Source organism: Dromiciops gliroides, chromosome X (genome assembly GCF_019393635.1).
Source record: "Dromiciops gliroides isolate mDroGli1 chromosome X, mDroGli1.pri, whole genome shotgun sequence".
NCBI classification, from domain to species: domain Eukaryota; kingdom Metazoa; phylum Chordata; class Mammalia; order Microbiotheria; family Microbiotheriidae; genus Dromiciops; species Dromiciops gliroides.
In genome coordinates, this window is record NC_057867.1 from 313080 (window position 1) to 326484 (window position 13405).

Genomic DNA, 13405 nt, shown 5'->3' on the forward strand with positions numbered 1-13405 from the left:
CTTGGGAGGAATCCAAGTCCCTTTGAAGGGCTGGTGCTTTCCTTTTGTGGAGCCCAGGACCCACTCCCTTCATGTCCCCTTCCCCCTCCTTGGCCTCCATTTCCCAATTTTGACCCTCAACAAGCCCAAGCTGACCTCAGGAGCTGCCCCCCACCCCCAGCCCCAGCAGCCTGCCCTCAGGACCCTGGGACCCTGGTCAGCCCCGGGCCCACCTGCAGGTGGAAGATGCACTGGGGCCCCCTCCCCTGGCCAGGCTGGGTGATGGGGCTAAGGGAAAGGATGGGGGGTGGGCTCCCCACTGCTCTGGGCCTGATAAGTCCCCTCTCCTCCCTCCTCCCCCCTCCCTTTCCCTTCTATTCTGGGAGGAGACTAGCCCCACCCTACAGTGAGGTCACATTGCCCACCCCCTCCTACCCTCTATTTCTGTATGTTCTCTTTGTCTCTGGAGGAGGAGGAAGAGATCACCCCATCTCCCTCTTCCTTTGACTGTGTGAGCATCTTAAGATCTGCCTGTCCCTCACCCTCTCCCATTCCCCTTCCCCTGGACACCCCATCCTCCAGACTGAACGATCCTGAGGGGCCTGCTACTGCCTAAGAGGCTGGGTGTGAGGTGAGAGCCCCCTCCCTGCTCCTTCCTGTTTTCCTCCCATTTTTTTCCTTATCTTCTCCTTGGTTTCTCCCCCAAACTTTTCATGAATCTCCCCCATTGACTTCTCTTGGGGTCCAGGGGATACTTGGAAGGGGGTGTGTGTGTGTGTGTAAGGTCATGGAAGTCTGAATCCCTTTGTTATGTATGTAGCTTGTTGTGTGTGTGCAAGATCATGGAAGTATTAATACCTTTGTTTATGCCTTCTTGTGTGTATGTAGGTAGAATCCTCTGTGTGTGTGTGTGAGTGTGTTTATGGGTTTGTAAGGTCGTGAGAGTATGAATCCCTTTGTTTATGCTGCTTTTGTCGTAAGTAGGATTCTGTGTTTCTGTGCGTGTGTGTGTTTGTGTGTAGGATCATAGGAATATTAATCCCTTTGTTTATGCTTTTGTTGTGGATGTAAGTAGAATTGTGTGTGTGTGTAAGATCATGGAAGTATTAATACCTTTGTTTATGCCTTTTTTGTGTATTTGGGTAGAATCCTCTGTGTGAGTGTGAGTGTGTGTTTATGGGTTTGTAAGGTCTTGAGAATATGAATCCCTTTGTTTATGCTGCTTTTGTTGTGTAAGTAAGTAGGATTCTGTTTGTGTGTGTGTAAAGTCCTGGGAATATCAATCCCTTTCTTTATGTCTTTGTTGAGTGTGTAGGTAGGATCGTGTGTCTTTGTGTGTGTGTCTGTGTGTGTAGGGTCATGGGAATAATAATCCCTTTGTTTATGCCTTTGTTGTATGTGTAGGTAGGGTCACGTGTGTGTGTGTGTGTGTGTGTGTGTGTGTGCATACTGTGTGTCTCTGGTCCTCCAGGACTGCTCCTGCCTGGGGCTCCCTGCCTACCCAGGCCTCAGGCTGGAGGACTGGAGCTTGGGGGGTCACGGGATGGGGTGGGGTGTGGTACGGGCCAGCAGGGAGAAGCCTTTGGGAACACTCCCTCCCTCCCCATCTCATGTGGACCTTTTAACTTTCTGCTCTGGGGAGAGAGCACGTGGGTGCTTAGGATTCCTCTGTAAAGAATTACACTCTGGTGCAAGTCCCATTTAGGAATAAAAGACCAGGCTTATTGGGGTACAATAGAGAAAAACGCTTTCCTCCCCACTAGCTTGGGGAGCGCCCTTTTATAGGGCTGAAATGGCGTGGGTAAGCCTGTCCCTTATTGGGCAATGGGTTGGGGGTCATCTGGTGGTGGGCTGGAGTAGTTTGATGATTGGTCCTGAGCAATCTGGTGATGGGCGTTAACTCCATCCTGGTGGGTCCCAGCAGTCTGCTGGTGGGCGGTTCCTGGGTCTTCTCCTGCTGAAGTCACGCCCAACAGGATTACCTCATGGAGGTAGTGAGGAGGGCTGGAATGTAGGGTGGTGGTCCTGGAGCTTGCTAAATTCCATCCTGTGCTGCTTATCTCTCTGGGGTGTGTCTCTCCTTGGGTGAGCTCTAGGAGAGCCCTACTTGATTTCAAGGGACAACTCCTGGGGTTTCAAGGAAAAAGTTCCTTGACTTAGTTCCCCAGACAACTTCTGGGGTAACCGGGGCCCATAATCCTCCCATAGCACTTCTTTCCTCCCTTTCTCCCATGCTTGGCCTGGCCTTGGGGCTGGGGAGAGAGGAGACATTCTAGCAACTCTTCCCCTCCCCTTCTCCATATCATCTCTTTCATGTTGTGTTCCTTAACGAAATATTTGTTGTCTCTTCTGGTTTCAACCAGCACCCGGTGAATGGTGCATTTCCGTGTACCTTGTTGTGGAACAGAAAGAGGGGACTGTCCCCGACCCTGCGGATCTCCATGATTTACAGACTGAAAGAGCAGAGTTGTTTTCAGGTGCACTCCTCTCTTTATGAGGGATTCAGAGCATTTCGTCCTAGGGCTATGGGTAGCTTGCATTTCCTTTCTACCTTTGAAAACTTCCTGTTCATACCCTTTGACCTATTGAGAATGGCTCTTAATGTTGCAAACTGGAATCAGTTCCCTCTAGATCTTGCATATTCGACAGTCCTTAGGGAGCTTTACTGCAAAGATGTTGCCCCTCACTTCACTGTGACCCTTCTCATTTTCACTGCATTGACTCTCTTTGTGCCAAGACATTTCCACTTTATCAAAGCAGATTTCTCCATTTTAATACATGATCCTCTCTGTTGTTTGTTCTATCCAGACCTCTTCCCCTCTCCCTAGATGTAAAAAGTAATTTTCTCCTTGCTCCTCTAATTTGCTATTGAGCCCCTTTCACATCTGATTCATGTATCCATTTGTACTTTAATTTGGTTGATGGTGTCAGCTTTTGATGTCCTCTGAAATTTCTGGCAAACTGCTTTTCCATTATGCCATCTTTTAAAAAATTATCAAATAGTTGGCCTCAGGCACTTGACAAATGCTAGCTGTGTGACCCTGGGCAAGTCACTTAACCCTCATTGCCCCACCAGAAAAAAAACGATCACATAGTTTGTTCTCCCCTGTCCCCCCTTCAGATTCGCTAAACGTCAGTATTTTATTTGTTTGCTCGTATACATTGCATACCTAATCTTTTTCATTCATCAGTATCCTAATTTTTAACAAGTATCAATTGATTTCTGGTCAGCCTGGGGTTCTGCTGGGCCCCTAGTCGGGAAGACTTGTCATTTGGTGTTCAAATCTGGTCTCAAGAAGAATCAACCTCATGGGTTAGTTGTAATGAATCTCCCTTCAAATGTAGTCTCAAACCCTCAGAGTGATGCTCAGCAAGTCATTTAACCCTGCTTGCCTCAGTTCTTCAACTCTCAAATGAGCTGCAAAAAGAAATGGCAACCACTCTAGGATCTTTGCCAAGAAAACAAACCCCACAGGGGGTCCAGAAAAATCAGATGGGTCTAAACCTTGGTTTAGCTTTTGGTTTTCATAATCACTGATTTCTAGTATACTTTGAGATCTGCCACTGTTGATCACTAACCCACCCCCCTTTCTTTCCTCCTTCCCCCTTCCATTATTACTTTTGAGATGATTGACCTTTTTACCAAAAACCTTTGTGGATGTTTTCTGTTTTTTACACCACCGGGGGATCCCATGTATCTCTCCCTCTCCCCATGCTCAGGAGCCGTGCTATGGAAGAAATTGTATTTATTGTTTTAGGGAGGAAAAGAAAAGTGAGCAGAACTGATTGAAGCATTCAGGAAATGGTGTGCAATGTGCAACCCCTGTGGACCTCTCACCTTCTGAATGGGGTAAGGTAATGGTGTCTTCTCACCATTTAGGTATCAAAACCATATTTCTTCCATAAAAGGAATCTGATAGGACTCCTCCTTTTCTTGTTTTTTTACAATAGTTTATATAGTCTTAGGATGAAATGTTTTTAAAATATCTAATAGAATTCACTCTCGGGGGGCAGCTAGATGGCACAGTGGTTAAAGCACCGGCCCTGGATTCAGGAATACCTGAGTTCAAATCCGGCCTCAGACACTTGACACTTACTAGCTGTGTGACCATGGGCAAGTCACTTAACCCCCATTGCCTAAGAAAAAAAAAAAAAAAGAATTCACTTTCTAATCTATCTAGTCCTGGGGATTTTTTCTGAGGGAACTCAGTAATGCCACGTTCAATTTCTTCTTTTAACATGAAGCTATTGAAATAGTTTCTTTCCGCTCCTGTTTACCTGGGCATTTTATATTTTTTGTAAGTATTCATCCATTTCACGGACATTGTCTCTTTTGCTGGCATATGACAGGGCCAAATAAGTCCTAATAATTGCTTTAATTTCATCTTTGTTGGTTATGCATTCACCCGTTCCTTCTTGAGGCTGGTAATTTGGTTTTCTTTCTTTTTGTTCATCAAATTAACCAATGGTTAATCTATTTTATTAGGATTTAGATAAAACCAGCACCTACTTTGATTTATTGATTTGATTTTTTCCAAAAGTCTTAAACTCACCTTTTGTTTCTGCATTTCCATTTTGATATTTCATTGGAAATTATGTCATTTGTTCTTTTTCTAGTTTTGTGATCTGTTCTGTCTCTGTGTTATTGATGTAAGCATTTAGAAATAGAAATTTTCCCAAAGTACTGCTTTGGAAGCATCTCACAAATCTTGGAATGCTGCCTCATGGTTTTAATGCTCTTAATGAAATAATTGATTGCTTCTATGCTTTGTTCTTTGAGTCATTCGTTCTTTAGGATTAGATTATTTACTTTCCATTAATTTGTAATCTCTCTTTCCATGTCCTTTTCTTTAACATAATTTTTATTGCATCATGATTTGCAAAAGATGCATTTAATAGTTCTGCTTTTCTGCATTTGACTGTGAGGTTTATATAGAGATTTGGGGGTGGGGGGCTCAGCAATTGGGGTTAAGTGACTTGCCCAGGGTAACACAGCTAGTAAGTGCTGTGTCTGAGGTCGGATTTGAACTCAGGTCCTCCTGAATCCAGGGCCAGTGCTCTATCCACTGCACCACCTAGCTGCCCGTGACTGTGAGGTTTATATAACCTAATACATGGTAAGCTTTTGTGTAGGTGCCTTGTAACACTAAGAATAATGTATATTGTTTTGTATCCCAATTCAGTTTTCTCTAGAGGTCTATCATATCAAACTTTCATAAAATTCTCAACATCTCCTTTTGTCCTTTCTTGTTTATTCTGTGATTAGATTTATCTAGTTCTAACGGGGAAAGTTGATGTCCCCCAGTAATCTAGTTTTAATGTCAATTTCCTCCTGTAAATCATTTGACTCCTCCTTTAGAAATATGGGTGCTGGGGCAGCTAGGTGGCGCAGTGGATGGAGCACCGGCCCTGGATTCAGGAGGACCTGAGTTCAAATCCGGCCTCAGACACTTAACACTTACTAGCTGTGTGACCCTGGGCAAGTCACTTAACCCCAATTGCCTCATTAAAAAAAAAAGAAAAACAAAAAGAAATATGGGTGCTATATGATTTGGTAGAAGTATATTTAGTACATATATTACTTCCTTGTTTATGATAAGTTTTAGGAAGGTGTACTTTTCTTCTTTGTTTCTTTTCATTATATCTTTCCTTACTTTGATTTTTCTGAGATCATGATTGTTACTCCTGCTTTTATTTTTTACTTCACTGAAGCATAAAATATTTTCCTCCAGTCTTTTACCTTTCCTCTGTGTGTATATCTACTTCAAATATGTTTCTTGTAAACAGCATAGTTTGGTATTCTGGGTTTGAATCCACTGTGCTATCTGTTTCTGGTTTGTGGTTGAGTTCATCCCATTGACATTTACACTTGTGATTACTAACTGTGTATTTCCCTCTATCCTGTTTTTCCCATTTCTACTTTTTTTCTGTCTCTCCTTTTACCTTGTCCCTCCTCACCAGTGTTTTGCTTCTGCCTACTTGTCCCTCAGTCTGTCTTTCTTTCAGCCTCCAACATTTACTTGTCCCTACTCCTCCTATTTCCCTATGGGGTAAGAGAAATGTCTATATGCAAGTGAATGTATATGTTATTGCCTCCTTGAGCCAAATCCATTGAGAGTAAGGTTTACTCACCTCATCACCAGCTCCCCATGGCCCCTATTTCATTACCATCATTGTAATAAGTCTTTTGCATGTAGACATTTTGACATTGTTGTCCTTTTCTGAGTTTCTGTTTTGATCTGCCCTGTTATGACAGTATCATTATATGTTAATGGCTTTTTTTTTCTTTTTCAATTTTCCAGCCTATATTTTGACTTGTGGTACAGGGACCACTTTCCCAAGTTTCTCAAATCGAGGCTCAAGAGCCTTGGGGACTGGTGGCTTGCCTGTTGTGACTGGATCTCCAAGTCTCCCAGGCCTGGCCACTAGCCTGTTGGATTTCATATATGTGAATGGAGGTAACACTTTAAGTGAACATGGAAGCTAGCCCAGGTGTGTGTGTGTGTGTGTGTGTGTGTGTGTGTGTGTGTACATGCTAGCAACAGGGAATTTGGGAACTAAAGACTCATGGGTCATGAGGGCCCTGCAAAGTGATATTACTCCCTCATAGATTGAACTGTAGCTCTGTCTCCAGTGCTTAGAGCCAGGAAGAACTGAGTTCAAATCCTGCTTCTGATACCTACTAGTTGCATGACCCTGGACAAGTCCCTTAACCTGTCCCCACCATTTTGATGCATGGCTGGGCTAATAAAATGTGATGATGAGGGGATCTTCCTAATTACATTTTTTTTTTTTTGGTGAGGCAATGGGGGTTAAGGGACTTGCCCAGGGTCACACAGCTAGTAAGTGTTAAGTGTCTGAGATCGGATTTGAACTCAGGTACTCCTGACTCCAGGGCCGGTGCTCTATCCACTGCACCACCTAGCTGCCCCAAGGTATTTGATTTTAAAGGAAGAAGCAGACCACACCAGCATGGATTACATATTTCAATATATTGGGGTCACTGGGGATAATTATGTTGGATAAAGGAATTCACTCACGAGACCAGTCCTATGGTGGCAACAGGACAGAGTGATGGATCCCTGCACTCTCAGTGGGCCAGGTCGGATATTATACAGAAACAGAACCAAGAAGGCCAAAAGGCAGGGATGACCAGGGCTCAAGTGCAAAGTTTCCCATGGGACAGCTGAAGCCTCCCTTGCTGTTTCATTCAAGGTAGTTTGCATTCTCTGTGGGATCATAGGTCCTCCTCCCAGACACTTGAGCCCATCCAACATCAAGATACTTGGGCAGTTCCTAACTCAGGTAGGGCAACTCAGGTTTTTCCTCAGGATGGGTGGTGTACTTAGAAAGGGCTAAGCCCTTGCAGAAGCTCAGTGTACTGAGAATGAGCCCCTTTCCTACCCTTCCCTGCCTCAAGCCAGCCTCCTGAACAGTGGCTTGGCAACAGTCTTCTGGGATCTCTGAATCTCTCCATCTAGGGGGCTTAGGGTTAGGACTCCAGGCTTGGAATTAGGAACATCTGAGTTCAAATCCAGCCTGAGGAACTTATTAGCTGTGTGACCTTTGACAAGGGCAAGTCAGAGTGTTCCAAGTCCAGCACTCTTTCATCTTTCTGCCTCCTCAGTAAGATTGACAACCATCTGAATGTGTCTGTGATCTTACAGAGTTGTCTGGGGCACTAAGAGGTTCGGTGCCTTGACTGTGGTCATGCTGGTAGCATGAGTCTGAAGCAGGGCTCGGTCTCTGAGCCTTCCTGACTCTGCAGCTGGCCGTCTCTCCTTAGGCCTCAGAGGATCCCCCTCTTTCATCCAGATGCAGTTCAAGCATCCCCTATTCCATGAAGCCTTTCTTTCTTGCTTTTTGGGGAGGCAGCTGGGGTTAAGTGACTTGCCCAGGGTCACACAGCCAGTGTCAAATGTCTGAGGCCAGATTTGAACTCAGGGCCTCCTGAATCCAGGGCTGGTGCTCTATCCACTGCATCACCTAGCTGCCCCCCATGAAGGCTTTCTTGATGCCTTGCTCCCAGACTGCCTTGGACTTTGCCTTTATTTGCATTTATTCTCTATACCCTTTAGTGTATTTTCTGTCTCCTTAGAAGGTAACCTTGTAGTGCTTAGGGACTGTGTCCTACTGAGTGTTTGCTTCTCCAGGGCCTAGCACAGTGCCTATGAAGCAGTAGGTACTGAAGGAGTGCTTGCTGATTGCTTAATTGGCCCCCTGTCTTTCCATATGGCCAGCATGTGGGAGGAGCTTAATCCATATACATCAAAGGAAGAAATGAATGAGTTGGAGGTCTAAGAGTAATTATTAATGATTAGCATTATATATATATCAGTTACATCTCTCATTTAGGGTTTTGTTATGTGATTCTTTGATTCGCGTGTCCACTTAGAGTTTAATTTGCTATGTGGTGTGAGGTATTGATCTCCTGTCCCAAACTGCTTTCCACTTATGCCCTCTGTTTTGTTTTTATCCACTACAGAGAGTTCATGCTTTGCAGAAGTGGACCCTTGGGAAACCTCTGAGTAGAGTGACATGGAAGTCATTTGAAGCTGCCCATGGAGTTGGCTACGAGGGAGGGAGGGAGACAGGAAGGGGCCGAGGTGCCTGTGAAGGAACGGGGACAGGAGATAGTTCCAGGCCACACACGGGGGTCTGGGGACAGAGAAGGAAAACCAAGAGGAGGATCAGGTGTGTGACAGGGCCAGCCGCTTGATGGCCTAGCCAGAACCGAGAGGAAGCATACACAGGGGACAGACACTTGGAGATGGGACCTGGTCTCACACAGGAGAGTTCAGGCGGCACGGGGACCAAAGACAGACACACGGTACCCGAGCTCGGGTGGACAGAAGCCAGACACCTGGATAAATGGGCAGAGCAGCCAACAGTCTGGCCTCATGGCACCGGAGGTCTCAAACCAAGCCCTGGAGCTGAAGCTGCAGTGGTGGAAGGAGTCGCTCTGCACGTCCAGAGTCCCTTTCTTTCCTCCCTCCTGCCTCTCCATTAATCCCCTTTAGATCCCTGACCTCATTCAAAAACTGCTCTTTGATGTTTTCTGCTTCTTTCATCTTGGGATCCCATGTATCCCTCCCTCTCCCTCTCCTCCTCCCTGAGAGCCATGCCATGTGACAAAAGAATGGTGTTTTTTGTTTTAGGAGGGAAACAAAGTCAACACAAGAGTGGGAGACAATCTCTCTGGGAACAGTCCAGTTACTACAGGCTAACTCTCTGCGGAAGCACATCGAATCTCAGAACACTGAACAAATGAAATGCTGATGGGTGGTGACACACGCTCTGAACACTCAGAGGAAAAGACACTTGTGGCAGAAGACACACTTTCTGGGAACATTCTGGTGTAAGAGAGAAACTGGGAAGCCTTTGTGGGCAAAGAAATCAGCCCGTAGGAGAAACATAGGTGGGGTCGCCAGTTCACCCAGTGTGGCCTGAGACGCCACCTTTGTTTCTCTGAAGAAAGGTTGGTTTCTTTGCTCAGGAAGGCTTCCCAGTCTCTCTCTTACACCACCTACCACAGGCTTGCTTTCTATGAGAAAACATCCAGCCTCAGAACACTCAGAGGGAAAGATACTTGTGGCAGGAGACACTCTCTGGGAACAGTCCAGTTACTACAGGCTCACTCTCTGTGGAAGCACATCTAGCCTCAGAATACTCAGTGGATGAAATGCTTATAGGTGGAGACACACTCTCTGAGAACAATCTACTCGCTGCGCGTTCCCCCTCTGTGGCAACACATCGAGGGAAAACAGAGGCCATAGAAGCATTCCTGATGAAAAGACATGCGGTGAGTAGAAAATGTGGCTTTCAAATACAAGGCTCAAAAGAAGCATTAAAAGGGAAATGTGCCCGAGAAAACAGAAGCAACTCAATAAGGTTAAACTGTACACTCTTCCATAAAGGAAGATGATACACAGAATTGGTACAAAAAGGGGAATTCATATACATATATTTATATATGAGTATATATTGATATATGAATGACTTAATTGGTCAGAAACATTTATCTTACCCTATAGATAAGTAGGAGAAGGGGAAAAGAGAAGGAAAAATGGGGGATAAAAGGGTGGGTGGGCAGCTAAAAGAAGGCAGTGGTCATATGGAAAACCGGCATGAGAGGAAGGACAGGATGAAAAGAAAGACAAGAAAATGGGATGCAGGAAAATGCATAGTTAGTCATCAAATCTGTGTGACTGGGATGAACTCACTCATAACCTGGAAGCGGGTAGCAACGTGGATTATGAACCAGAACCCAACAATATGTTTTGTTTTACAAGGAACGCCTTGAAGCAGAGAGAATCACAGAGTTAAAATAGGGGGCTGGAGCAGAAACTGTTGTACTACTCAGCTGAAGGAAAAAATGCAGGGGTAGCATTCACGATCTCAGATAAAGCAAAAGCAAAAATACCCGCATTGAACGGATTAAGCAGGGCAACTAAATCTTGTTCAAAGGAACCATAGACAGTGGAGTAATTTCAACAGTGAATAGAGATGTGGGAAGTGGCACAGCATTCCCATTCTTAAAGGAAAAGTCAAATAATTACAGGAGGAAATAGAAAAACTCTAGTAGTGGGGGATGTCAACTTTTCCCTGTGAGAGCTAGATGAATCTATCCATGAAATCAGAAAGAAGTCAGGAAGATGAAGAGAATCTTAGAAAACTCAGATACGAGAGACTTCTGGAGAAAACAGCATGGGAATAGAAAGGAGGCCAGACAGATAGATGTTACTTTCTGTAAATTTACAGTATGCAAATTGAACTTTATGGAAGGAATTCAGAGAGAACTCTGCATTTCAAAAACAACCCTCTGTAAACTTGGGGTCTCTTTGTGCTCCTGCCCCTTGGCTTGGCACTCTGTGGCCTCCTGTACTGCTCCGCCCCGCCCCCAGGAAAAAACAAACCTTAAAGAAATCCTCCAGGTGAAAGCAGAAGAGCAGACCTGCTGAGAGACAGCCACCACCACTGCTGGATCAGGGCTTGGCTTGAGACCTCCAGTGCTGACAGAGGAGGCCTTGGTTTGAGGCCACCCACCCAAGAGTTTGGTCTCTGTGTTTCGGCGCTTTGTCCATCTACGTGGGGCCACTGTGTGTCTGTCCCTGGTCCCCGGGTGTCTCCAGTCCTCTCCTGAATGTTTCCAAGGCTGGCTCCCATGTGTCTGCCTGCTGGCCTGTTCTTCATTTCAGTTGCAGCCAGGCCTTCAGGTGGCAGGCTCTGGTAGCCACGTGGTTGTGCTCCTGCTCTTGCTTCTCCGTCCCCAGCTCGATGTGTTCTGGAACCCTGGGCTGGCCTCTCCTCCACAGGGGCGCCGTCCCTTCTTGTCTCCCTTCTGCCCTTTTCCACATACACGGGTATATTCAAGTCACGTAGAGGGTCTGCGGAACGGTGCACTTATTTCTATTGCTTTCAGATGTCTTTAGCATTCTATTTTCTCCCAGATACAGGTAAAAACAATTTTTAACATTTGTTTTTTAAATTTTCAGTTACAAATTCTCTCCCTCCCCCCTCCTTAAAAAGGTGAGTAATTTGAAATGGATTATGCAAGTGCAGTCATGCAAAATGTTTCCATATTAGCTACTTTGCAGAATTCACACTGAACAGCTGATTGTAGAGGTTGTCTCAACTATCTGTTCTCTGCGTGAGCCCGGGGCAGTTATTAACCTAGTGTATCTGGCCCTCAGTTTCTTCATTGGTAAAATAAGAGGGTTGGACTGTATTATTGCTAAGAATCTTTCTACTTTTAGCATTGTCCTCCCACTCCACACCCCCGTTAGTGTTGTCAGTCCTCTGAGTTCTGTTAGCTTGTGGTGATTTCTAGCAGGGAGTTCTGTCCCAACTCATTTTTGTAATTAAAGAAAGGGATTTCCTGGAGGGTCTCTTCTTCCCTTGTCTTTCTTTGGTACTGGACACACTGGTCACTATAACCGATGTGTTATGTCACTTTGAGGTTTATGAAATATTTATGCTTGCTTCATTTCATTTGATCCACACACCAATCTTACAATTTCCCTCCTTTTTAGAGGTTAAAAACCAAGAGTTCAGAAGAAGAACTCAAACCCAGTACTTTCCTGACTTGAGATCGCATGCACTTTACACATTCATGTGAATATAAAGAACGTGTAAAGAAGAGCATACCCGATGATAGCCTGGCATAACGTTTTCAAAGGGGCCAAGTATATTCTTCCCAGCAGAATGGACATTCTTTCCATGAAAACAAGAGTGCAAAATAACACTGATTGAAAACCACTGGGATTTGGCACAGTTCTTTCTGCTGAGAAGGGGATCGACATTCACTCTTTAAGCTGACTCTGTTTCATGTGGACAGACTCTTCATAGGTTTCCTCTTAGGATTTCCCCCCAGACTTTGAGTTTCCCAGAGAACAACCCATGACCTGAGTTTTCACTGAGGCTCTGAGTTTTGAAGAAGGGCAGCAACAAGCCACTGTATCAGTTTCTCTTAGCATCCCCAGATGAATGAGCCTCCTGTTTGCCTTAAGGAAGGCCCACCGTTTTATGTTCAGATTTCTTCGTAAATTAGTCTGAGGACATTGAAAGCCACACTGGTTGCAAACTTGATAGCCTTTATAATGACCACAACAGGTGATGGCTTTAGTATCTTCTCCAAATAACCAGCTGCTTAGTGTGGCTGAGAGCCCTGTATGTTTGAGCTCTTCTTCCTTCCTTCCTTCTTTCCTTCCTTCCTTCCTTCCTTCCTTCCTTCCTTCCTTCCTTCCTTCCTTCCTTCCTTCCTGCCTTCCTGCCTTCCTGCCTTCCTGCCTTCCTGCCTTCCTGCCTTCCTGCCTTCCTGCCTTCCTGCCTTCCTGCCTTCCTGCCTTCCTGCCTTCCTGCCTTCCTGCCTTCCTTCCTTCCTTCCTTCCTTCCTTCCTGCCTTCCTTCCTGCCTTCCTTCCTGCCTTCCTTCCTGCCTTCCTTCCTTTGGTGAGGCAGTTGAGGTTAAATGACTTGCCCAGGGTCACACAGCTAGTAAGTGTCAAGGGCCTGAGGCCAGGTTTGAACTCAGGTCCTCCTGAATCCAGGGCCGGTGCTCTATCCATTGGGCCACCTAGCTGCCCCTGAGCTTTTCAACCTGGAATGAAAAAATGGGCTGTTTAGAATTGAAATATTGCAAAGCGTTTCTATTTAGTGATACCTTTCATCAGTGTGGCTGTGGAAAACCCATTTCTCAACACACAGTTCCTTTAGGAAGAGAAAGTATGGAAGCAGCTCACATGACCGGACAAATATCCCCATTCTCGGTTAAACAAATGTTGGAACACTTTGGCAAAAAAGCACCTTCCTTTCAGCAAAAGGAAATGGTATAGATGTACAACTGATCAGTAGAGCCTGATTTTAAGAGGCGCCAAAGTGACCCTTCAAGCGAGCTCTCCGAAAAGGACTTTTTTTCATCCTGCAGG

At 45.3% G+C, this 13405-nt stretch overlaps 1 long non-coding RNA gene across 2 annotated transcripts; it reads left to right on the plus strand.

Moving 5' to 3' along the window:
* The first annotated feature begins 444 nt into the window (after positions 1 to 444).
* On the plus strand, positions 445 to 10029 carry LOC122734181. Of its 2 annotated transcripts, none has more exons than XR_006354014.1 (4): positions 445 to 610; positions 3738 to 3829; positions 6282 to 6471; positions 8465 to 10029. It is a non-coding gene; the product is annotated as an uncharacterized LOC122734181 (long non-coding RNA). The 2 variants fall into 2 exon arrangements; XR_006354015.1 differs by having other exon boundaries at positions 6282 to 6437.
* Positions 10030 to 13405: the final 3376 nt, after the last annotated feature.